The 11176-nt window shown below is 45.9% G+C and overlaps 1 pseudogene; it reads right to left on the bottom strand.

The window, feature by feature from the left end:
- Positions 1 to 1185: 1185 nt before the first annotated feature.
- On the bottom strand, positions 1186 to 1443 carry LOC114202432 (small proline-rich protein 4-like; annotated as a pseudogene).
- Between the last annotated feature and the right edge of the window lie 9733 nt (positions 1444 to 11176).

The following is an 11176-nucleotide window of genomic DNA, read 5'->3' on the forward strand; positions in this document are numbered from 1 at the left end:
TATATGGAGAAAATGGCTTCTTTCTAATACAAGTAATCAGTCTTGCACCAGAGTGAGGAAGCCAACTGTAAAAATAGGACTTCTTTTATAAGCCACATAAAGTTGGACTAACTGACAAGGCCAATTGTAAAATTACACATACTATGTACATGATTATCCCTGCAACTACCTTTCCCTGTGTAAGAAAATGACCATGACATCCAGAGTAGACTGAGACTCAGGATAGACTGTCTTGAGAGAGCTCTGAAAAGCCAGCATGGCAGAGTGGAGAACCAAACTCAGCAGAACTTGCTAAATATTAGATGGCTCAGTGATTGAGTATGAATTAATGAATAAATGAATGGAAAACACATAAACAAATACATGAAAAATTCATTTGCACATGTTCTTAGATGTGCTTTGAGGTACTCTTTCATCATATATGTATGTTTTTTCTGCTTTTTAGAATGACAACTTCCAAGAGACCAAAATCACATTTGTCAGGTAGGCTGGGGGCTTCTAATGGTAGGAACTAAGCTGTTCTTCCCTTTTTCCTTCTGTAGATAAGATTACTTAGCAAGGGTCTCCCAGACTCTTGTCAAATAGCCCCTGGGCTTTCTCTCCCTCTCCTTTAAGTAAAATGTGTGAGGATCTGACCTACTCTGTCATCAATTACCAGAGCCATGAGGACGTACTCCCCGCACATGTGTGTTTGCACACTCACTCCCCCAAAATGTCCCCTCTGAATCAATGAATGGGTCATAGACTGGGGTAGGACACAATTACATGAAGCACAGATTTATTAGGGGAGGCAAAAGGAGAGAACCGCAGTGAGGGGGAGCTGGAGGAAGCAATAAGACAGAAGCTGTGCCTCAGCCTCTGGAGTCCCCACTAGTCAGAGTGGAACTCCAGAAGAAGCCCAGATGCATCCCTTGCTTTGGGGGCATGGATGGGGCCCCAGTTGTGGCCAAACTGAAAGCTGGAAAGGATGAGACCTCCTCATATCTACCTCAGAGAGCATCAGGGTGGGATGAAGACTTGAACAAGGCTAAATGGGAAGAAATCCTGACAATGCTTCACTGGACCCTGGGCAGGAGGGGGTGGGAGAGGAAGGCAGCTCCTGGGGCTGGAGGGAAGAGGCACAGGAGAAATAGAAGGCTCCATCTGGTAGCCTGGATGTCGGGCAGGCAGTACCCCAGTCCGCCCTTACTTCTGTTTATTCTTGGGGGCTTGCTGGGACATGGGACACTTGTGCTGGGTGGGGATCACTGTGCCCTTGGGTGGGCATTGTTTCTTGGGCTGTGGAGCACATGGATTGTTGGTTTGTGGTGCACATGTTTCTTGACATCTGACAGGGGGTGGCTAACAGGGCTGCTTCACCTGCTGCTGCTGGGCCTTCTGGGGCAGGCCCGGCCTCCACTGCTGCTGCTAAGACATTGCTGCAGGAACAGGGGAGCCTGAAAGAAACCCAGGCAATGGACACTTCGAGAAGGGCTCTGTCTGCCACCCCTCCCTTCTGACTCCTAGAGCAATGTTTCCTTTCAACGGCCAAGGACATGATAAGTGATTAATAGCCTCAAATTGGTCAATGGATTGACTCACATGCACCCATTGTGATCCTCTCCCCTTCATCCTTCTGCTACGCTATCCTGATGTCCAGTATGACTTCTCTGGACCTCCATGCTCTTATTTGGAAGATGCTGATCTGGAAAGGTCTCTGAGGACTTCCCAGCTCCAGCGTGTGTCTCTGGTTTTGTTTGTTAGCAGCCTTCCTCTCTTCTAAATTCGTGATTATAAAGGGAAACATAGGTTCCGGGTCGTAATCATGATAGTGAGGCATGGGAGCTGCACAGTGTAAAATGCACTACGTAATATACCTGTTTCTGTAAACCTAAAAGCAACATATGAAAAAGCTTGCTCTTAGGGCCAAAAAGACAGCTTTTTAAGGATGAGAATGTTTGGAGGAAGCTCAGAATTGCTACAAAACGCTTCAGTTCTATATCTCCCCTCAATGAGGAAAAATCACCTTGCCTGGGAGTGAGACCCAGAATCAGGTAATTAGTCATACTCAGCAATGGTGAGGGATGGAGACTGAGTTTCCTAAGTAACAAATAGCATGACATTTCTTTAATTGTCACGAGGCTTAAGTCATTTCTCTGATTACCCATGAATAGGTCAGGAGCTTGCCTAGCAGCTGGAGACAGTTCAAGAAGGAGGAAGTGCCCAGCAGGTCCCAGCAGGAGGAATCCATTCCCACTTACCAGAAGCTCAAGCAGGACCCCAGGAGAGGAGGCTGAACACAGGTAGGAGGCCATCCTCTCCTGGAAATTTTATAAGGCTCCCTGCCTGCCTCAGGCTCCTGGCATGGCCCTGATTATCTCCTTCCAGGGAATTCCTCACCCACTTCTCCCACCTGCACTTCCTCCAGGGACTTGCTTTACTGGCCTGTTTTGATGGGAAACACCCCCAGATATTACAGCCTTCCGGGTTCCCATCTAGCTAAGCGGACTTCACCTACCTAAGGTGTTTGCTCAAACTCAAGGAATCAAAATCTTTAAAAAAAAGAACAAATCTGAGGTGCTGTTTGCTGATTGAGGAAAGAGGAGGAGGAGAGGAAATATGGGTTTGGGTCACTTCTGGCAAAAATTTGAGCATCACCTTTGCTGCTATTACTGCCATTTGTTGAGCACTAAGATCTAGCACTGCCATGAGCACCGCCTACTGCTGAGATCACTCTTTACACTGTTTCTTCTTCTTCTTTTTTTTTTTAAGATTTTTTAAAATTTTTATTTATTTGACAGAGCACAAGTAGGCAGAGCAGCAGGTAGAGGGTGAGGGACAAGCAGGCTCTCGCTGAGCAGGGAGCCCGATGCGGGGCTCGATCCCAGGATGCTGGGACCATGACCTGAGCCGAAGGTAGCCCCTTAACCGACTGAGCCACCCAGGCGCCCCTTTACGCTGTTTCATTGTAAATTTATAGCCCCCATAAGGCAAATGTCATTGTTATCATTTTGTAGATGAGAAAAGTGAGGCTGGGAAAGATTATGTGGCTAATAGACAGCAGAAATGGGACAGGGACTCAGGTCTGGATGATTCAGAGAACCCAAACATCAGAAGAAGTCAAAAGTCTCCTCCCAGAGGTCCCCCACCCTTGCCCCACTACACGGTGCCTTTGATTTTCCCAACCCAGCAGGGACTGTTTGCAATGTGTTCTAGGAAGCTTCTCCTTGAGCACAAGGACAAGAATGTGAATGGGCCCCCCCAAGCGTAATCAACATGGTGTTGCTATCCCTCACCTGCCCACCAGGAATCAGCTGCTGATGGGTATTAGTGGTGGGCAGAGGGTGGGGTAGAATTTAGCCTCTGGGGTAGAGTTGCCAGGTAAAATACAGGACACCCAGTTCAATTTGAATTTTAGGTAAACAGAATTTTTAAAAATTTTTATTTAAAATCAATTAACATGTAGTGTATTAGTAGTTTCAGAGGTAGAGTTTAGTGATACATCAGTTGCATATAACACCCAGAGTTCATTATATCAAGTGTGCTCCTTAATCAGAATTTTTTTAGTAAAAGTATATTTCAAATATTGCATAAGACATACTTATAATACAAAATTACTTGTTAATCTGAAATTTGAATTAAACTTGGCAGGCTGTATTTTTATTTGCTAAATCTGGCAATTTACTCAAGGACCTATTTAGATGACAGGAAGGAGCCCTGGTCCCCCACTTGGCCTCAAAGGCCCTGTGGTGGAGAAGGCAGGACTGTTCTGGGAAGCTGGTCTACCTTTGTACTTAAAGCCTCAAACCTCAGGATCTAGCCTGACAAGAGGCATTGATGTGCTCATTTTTGTCATTATCAGAGCAGAAGTGTAAGGCAGCCTGAGAAATGGTAGACATACCTAGAAGTATTTTCCAAAGCATTTTCAAACCCTTGCACTATTTAATTATCATGGCAGTCCTGTCAGGTAGTGTAAATCTGATTTTACAGTTTGAAAAAGTAGATCCAAAGGAGTTAACTGACTTGCTCAACAACATGGAGCAAGCAGGGGTGGAGCTGGGCAGGGGCCCTGGCCGAGCGCTCATCTCCTCTACATCACGGTGGCCGGCTTCTCTGTGGCAGACAAGTGACTGTTGCTAGGTGGGGCCATGACTCAGGATCTTTCCTGAGCTTTCTACCATATGTGGCTCAGTTTTCAGGATCAGCCTCACTTAAAGTTTAGCCCTTCCCTTAATTTCTTAACCTGGCCGGGCCTTAGCCCCCTTCCCCACAAGCCTATCAACTTTTTTTTTAATAATTTTTTATTGTTATGTTAATCACCATACATTACATCATTAGTTTTTGATGTAGTGTTCCATGATTCATTGTTTGTGCATAACACCCAGTACTCCATGCAGAATGTGCCCTCTTTAATACCCATCACCAGGCTAACCCATCCCCCTACCCTCCTCCCCTCTAGAACCCTCAGTTTGTTTTCCAGAGTCCATCGTCTCTCCTGGTTCGTCTCCCCCTCTGACTTACTTCCCTTCATTCTTCCCCTCCTGCTATCTTCTTCTTTTTCTTTTTTCTTAACATATGTTGCATTATTTGTTTCAGAAGTACAGATCTGTGATTCAACAGTCTTGCACAATTCACAGCGCTCACCATAGCACATACCCTCCCCAATGTCTATCACCCAGCCACCCCATCCCTCCCACCCCCCACCACTCCAGCAACACTCAGTTTGTTTCCTGAGATTAAGAATTCCTCATATCAGTGAGGTCATATGATACACGTCTTTCTCTGATTGACTTATTTCACTCAGCATAACACCCTCCAGTTCCATCCACGTCATTGCAAATGGCAAGATCTCATTCCTTTTGATGGCTGCATAATATTCCATTGTGTATATATACCACCTCTTCTTTATCCATTCATCTGTCGATGGACATCTTAAGCCTATCAACTTTAAGAATATAACATTCTAAAAAAAAAAAGTAACATTCTGGGTTCTGAGTTCCAGATTCCACGTTCTGCATTCCACTTTTGCCACCTCCATGCCTCACTTCCAGGTTCCCACTCCACTCTGCTCATCTAGATGCAAGATCTCCAGAAGGGAAGCATGCAGCAAAGACAGATTTGGCATGGACACAAGGCAAGGCATTCTCACATGCCTGGCACCTAGGAGGCATCAGTGTATGTGTGCTGCCTACGAGTGGAGTGACAACGCCCTCCCTTCATATCTCAGGCACCCACATGGCTTCTCTAGAATCAACTTTACTCCTCATTTTTCCCAGTCTGCTCACTGGCCTCCTGCTTGGTCAATAAACATCTCCTGCTTAGTTTTGAGAACTCTCTCTGGTGATACAACCTGGGGTATAACAATGATCATACTCTCATCTCAGAGGATGCTCCAGGAGTGGCTGGGGTAGATAGCCAAATATAGCTGGCCTTGAAGAGGCTGTGACCTCTAGGTCATGAATATGGATAGGAGCAGTCAAGCTCATATGCATCCAACACAAACTTCCCAAAACCCTGGCACTCAACTTTCCGTTAGCCACATTATCTCCATTTTATAGAAGGGAAACTGACACTTGGCCCAAGGTCACACAGTGGCTAATGTCGAATGCAAAGCTGGATCACAGGGCTCCTGACCTCACAGCTATTTTCAGTCAACTGAAGTGCCTGAGTACTAGGCAGCTTCTTTCAGAGGCTATTAATGACAGAACTAGGAAGCTGGTTCTCTACCTCTTCCTGCCCCACCTCTTTTCGTTCTTCCCTGGCACTTGGTATCATCTTTCCCAACAAGCCTGTCTCCCTCCCTCCTCTAAGAGACCCTAACCAGTCCCTTGCCACCACACTGCTAGACACGGGTGCAGTTTTATTAGTCACTCAACTTACAAACACTTCCGTATACAAGTTTTCACAATACTCTATGAAGAAAACTAATTGTATGATAAATTTTATAAATGCAAGAGCTGGTTCCAATGGTGGATGAATCTGGAATCCAGAAAATAGGGCTGTCCCAAGTCTCTTACATCTGTCACTATTGATTTCCAGACACCCTGGCTGGCTGGGGAGTGGATCATTCTTTCAAAGGAGGAGGGGAGGCTTGCTGGCACCCCTCAAACCAGCCCATATAAGTCACCGTCTAGGGAAGGTGGGCCCTGAGAAACTCAGTGGACCAGCGACTCCACCCCTGCCATCCAGGCCGGTCTTGGCACTGTTGCCTGGCAAGTCCTGAGTCCGGCATCTGCTCTTTCATCCTCAAAGGGCCATGTTGGACTCAAACCAGGAAGCCAGGCTCTGCATCTTGCCTCCCTAGAGAACAGACACCTGAGAACAGGTGTGTGCCATGACTCCATCAGGGAGGGGAGGACATAGGCAAGACTCATTTCTGAAGGTGAGTCAAAGCTTGAGAAACCCCAGCCCTACCCTGTGGACAAACAGTGGGGTGACTAGGATAGAGAGACCTGACCCTGGGAGGGGACCCTGCCAGAGACAGTGATAATCACTTAGCTATCAATCTAGACACATCTCTACCACCAGGGTACTTTGGGGGGAAAGAAGGGTTGTTGATGGCTCCATCTGGACACAAATGGAACATATTTATTATGCTATCTGTAAGGATGAACTAAGAAAAGGGAAGAAAAAAAAGGAAAGCTCTGGTTTACTCATGAGAGGCTATTAGGGTGGGAGAACCGTGCTTGGCAGGGAGGACAGTGGAGTTTGGGCCTGCCAGCATTCCTGTATTTCAGCTGCCTGTTCAGTAAAATAAACATTTAAAACTGAGCAAATCGTGTTTCATTTAAAAAATCATAATCATGTCATATTTGTTTCATCTTGAGTTCTGGTACATACTCAACTAGCAGTCACTATTTAGGACATTTCTGTTTCAAGTTCCTTTCTCCACTAATTACTTGACAATCTGTCAACAAAAACTTTAGAAGATACTACTTAGCCCTCGTGACCTTTTTAAATGTGGGAAATCCATTTGCAGCATGAATTGTTTCAGCCTCTGATTTTTCTATTTGCAAATAAGATGCTCAGTTACTGGTGTTTGGTATTCTGTGAAGTAGTACTGAAGAGGGAGAGAAGAGGGAAAGGATAAAGTTCCAGAAATATGTGAGCAATTTACCTCCCCCTCCCACCCCTCCATGATATATTTCTATAAGATCCCCGACAGTCCTAGGAGTTTAATAAAGGGGTAAATATAGTCCTCAATGGTGAGAGGCTAGTTCTGACACAACACCCACAGACTGTCACCTGTGGAAGCTGAAGACTGGCTGTGGAAAAGGAGAAGTGTGTGGGCAAAGTGCCCACCTCTGGAAAGATGGCCAAGGTTAGCCTCTTGGAAGTTGAGTGGAGCTGAAGCACTTGTCACCCTCTCCTTGGACATGACATGGTGTGGTTAGAGGCAAGGGAAGGAGCCAAGGGAGTTAAGAAACTGCTTCACTGATACTCACCCCTTACTGGCTGTGAGGTCTTAGACATGGCCCTTAACTTTTCCCAGATTCGATTTTCCTGTTTTCCAATATGAGGAGACTGGCTACAACTCCCTCGAGGGTCCCACTGAGCTTCCATTCTATAAATATATGGGTCCGGGAAGGCAGCCGAGTTCCTCCTTGGGGGATTAATCCTGAGTGGAGGGCATTGATGCTGCATTTGGGCTCAGCTGAAGAGTGCCATCTTGATCAGAGGCATCTGCTGTGGGAAAGATAAGTGACTGCAGGGATACAGGCAGTTAACCCTGGTTAGCCTGAAGCAGGGAGAGAGATCCTAACACTTATGTGTGAGAATGGCTAAGGCACTGGAAGAAGGAGAGAGGGTATGAACTGTTGGAAAATCCTGCACAAGGTGACACCACCTTTAATTCCTACCTTGGCTCCCAGCTTCCCTTAACTCAGCCCCAGACATTGTTATTCCCAAAACTCACCTCATGCTCTCTTGCCTCAAATCATTTGATCTGTAATGGCACACTACTCTCAAATCCCCCAGTGAAGTTCAAGGTAATCTTTAGGAAGCATTTTAAATATTACTTTCTCTGTGACCTCTTTCCTAAATCTTTCCCAAAAGATGTGTTTTCCTCTTCTGCTCAACACCCACCCCTTTTTATTTATATGAACTATGAACACTTTTTATGTAATGTTTTGACTTGAATATGTATAAATTATATACTAATCTTAGCATCACACGTACATTCCCTGATGGAAGGAGCTGTTTCACCCTCATCATATATGCGTGTGTTTATCATCTACCCCCCTATACTAGCCAAACGCATATTATATCCACTCTATGAATATGGAAAAACAAATGAATGCCTAAATAAATGGCTGAATGATTTATCAATGAATGAGTTAAACTGAATGATAAACCCACAGTTAGACATTTTGGCTTAACAGTCTGAATCGATGAAGTCTCAAGAGGCTTTGTGAACTAGTCCTTCTTTTCAAGTTCAGGTTGATGCTTGTCTTCTCTACTTAGAGAAGTAGAGCTGCGGTTCAGCTCTTTCTGTTTATCCAACCACATGCATTATCTTTGAAGACCTATGCTGACATCATCCACACCTGTAAGGGGCCCAGGTACCTGTGTGTGTGTGTGTGTGTGTGTGTGTGTGTGTGTGTGTGTGTGTGCATGTACAAGGGGGACTTCTTTATAGCCAGCCAAACTGCAAGCTTCCCGGGGCAGGAAGGATGTTGAGGACAGAACTTCTACCCTGGTAAGAACTGGTGCTTGGCCAGTGAACACACTAGCTAGTTGGTGAGTGGGTGGTCCAATTACTAAAGGAGGATGCTGTTGAGTGAGTGAGTCGGGAAGTGAGTGAAAGAAGGAGGGTGAGTAATGAGCTGACAAATTAGCTGCCTAGCTAGTACACTAAAAAACTGATTAGCTGTCTGGATGAGTGGTTGACCAGTTGATTTCCTGATCATTTGGCTGACTTGGTTGTCTGATGGCTAATTTGAAAGACAAATCCTGGTACAGTATAACAAAAAAAAGCCCCCTTTGGGGTTAATGGTATAGAAAAAAAAGAATGCTCTGGATAGGAGTCCCTAAGAAGTGTATCCTATGAGTTGGACAACCATCTCTTAATTTGTTTGCTTTATATCACTTAGGGGTTCACTGTGATTTCCATCCCTGGTCAGCTGAGCTTACTGGACACAACCTCAGGTGAAGTCCGGACAGAGGCTACCATGGTGGAACAGTAGCTCTCTTCCTGGAAGAAGGTGGTTGGGGCAAAAGGACATTTCCATTTATGGAACTGTGCACTGAGGAACCTGATTTTTCCCTGAGCTTTGGGCCCTGGGGGCAAGGAGCTGGGGTTCAAATTATCCCTCAGGCCAAAGAAAGGGGTCTCTGAGATGGTGGCTGAGATGGGGAACCAAACCAAACAGACAAATTAGCAGATACCACAAGTTGGGCCAGTTTGCCTGGTTGATGCCCTACTCTCTGACCGCAGAGAATTTCCTTGAGGAAGTGGCTGAAGAAGGAAGAAGCAAGCAAGGGCTGCCAGACTCAGCTCAGACAGTACCTGGAGATGACTGACACCCCAAGGTAGGACCAGGGCTCATAGAGCTCTGAGCTGCCACCCTGAGCTGTGGCTGGCCTTGCACATATTCGGTAGAATGGTATACAAATACACCACCCTGCCCCAGACATCCCTCCAGAGTGGGAGGAAAGGGAAGGGGTGGGACAATACCTCATATCCATAGTAACCAAGCCACTTGGTGCCCAAAGCCTTCAGTAATTTCCCATAGGCCTCAGGATAAAGTCCACAGTTGCTGACATGGTTTCAAAGGGCCTTCACGCCCTAGACCCCTGGGAAGGCTTCCAGTCTCATCTCTCCCATCACTGCATCTTCCTTTCTCTCTGTATAAGTGCTCTACTGTTCCAGCCATAAGCCTTGATGAACTACTTAACAGGTTGTTTTCTTAACAATGCGCTGTTTTCTCATTCTTCTGCCAATAAGCTACTCCCTCTGCCTGGAGGGCCTATTCCTAATCTGTGCCTGGCTAATCTTAGAATCTCAGACACTAGTTCATTTCTTCTCTGAACATCCCTCATTCTGTGACCTTGGCTGCCTTTTGTATCAGTGTTTGTACAGGAAACTCTTGTTTTAGCACCCATTCTGCAGTTCGGGGATAAACTATCCCCTGGTCTGTCCTGTGTTAGCTGTGAGACCCTTAAGGGTAGGAACATTCCCTACTTTCCTTCAACTCCTATTTGTGGTAGTATGGTACTTCATTCATAGTAGATACACGATGAATGTGTGTTCAGACAAACCATATGTGGTCAGTCCAGGGTCTAATAGATGTGAGCTCTCCCAGTGTGTGGCTGGGAAGGGCACCAATAGCCTTTGTCTGATGCAGCAGAGCCCAGTCCTTCCACATCATCAGGGCTCACCCTTCCTGGTGCCTTTCCTCCCCTTCTGCTGGCATATGTTAAGCACGCCTTCCATGTGCTTTGTTTTCGGCTGTGCCTGCTTCCTTGCTGGATCATGAGTCTGTGAATAGCAGGAATCTGTTTTTCTCCATCTTGGTTCCTTCCTCCAGCTCAGGGCCTTAGTCATCCTTTGCATATAGGAGAACTTGATAAAGGTTGGCTTTTCTGGGGTGATATTCACAACTCAAAAGAAGACAACATTGGCATCAGTAATTCCAAAGTGTTGAAAGCCAAGAATCATTTTACATGGGTGGAGTAGACTGCACTGTGTTCATAAAGATTTTGCTGCCTCTGTTCCTCTCCTCCAGGAAGTATCCTACCCTGCCCATTGGTGATAGCAGCTGTGGCCACGGACTTGTTTTGCCCATAAAGTGTAAACTTTAGGAGCTGCAGCTCAGTACGCTGCCTTGCCTCTCTGCCGTAAGGACTGACCATGCTCCAGACTGAGGCTGCTCTGTAAGCTTTTTGCATCCCAAAGTGAAATTAATGTGTGGCAGGGCTGTGGCTGACCCTCAGTGGACATCTAAGGTGAGGGAGAGATAAAACTTTGTTGTTTTGAGCCCCTGAGATTGAGGGCTCTTTGGTTATTGAAGCGTGACTTGGTCTACCCTGACCAATACACTGGGATATGCAAGAGATGACTTCTTTCTCTTAAGGAGGTTCTATTCCTACTTCTGCTTGACTCTGCCCAAAGAGAAAGTAAATGCTGAAGTATACTACCTGGAAGCCAACACCATGACTCAGATGTGTGTGGATGTGGATGTGTGTGTGGTGTATG

This window comes from Eumetopias jubatus, unplaced genomic scaffold, assembly GCF_037043125.1.
Source record: "Eumetopias jubatus isolate StellerSeaLion01/CBP00866 unplaced genomic scaffold, mEumJub1_p1.0 scaffold_4, whole genome shotgun sequence".
Lineage (NCBI taxonomy): Eukaryota > Metazoa > Chordata > Mammalia > Carnivora > Otariidae > Eumetopias > Eumetopias jubatus.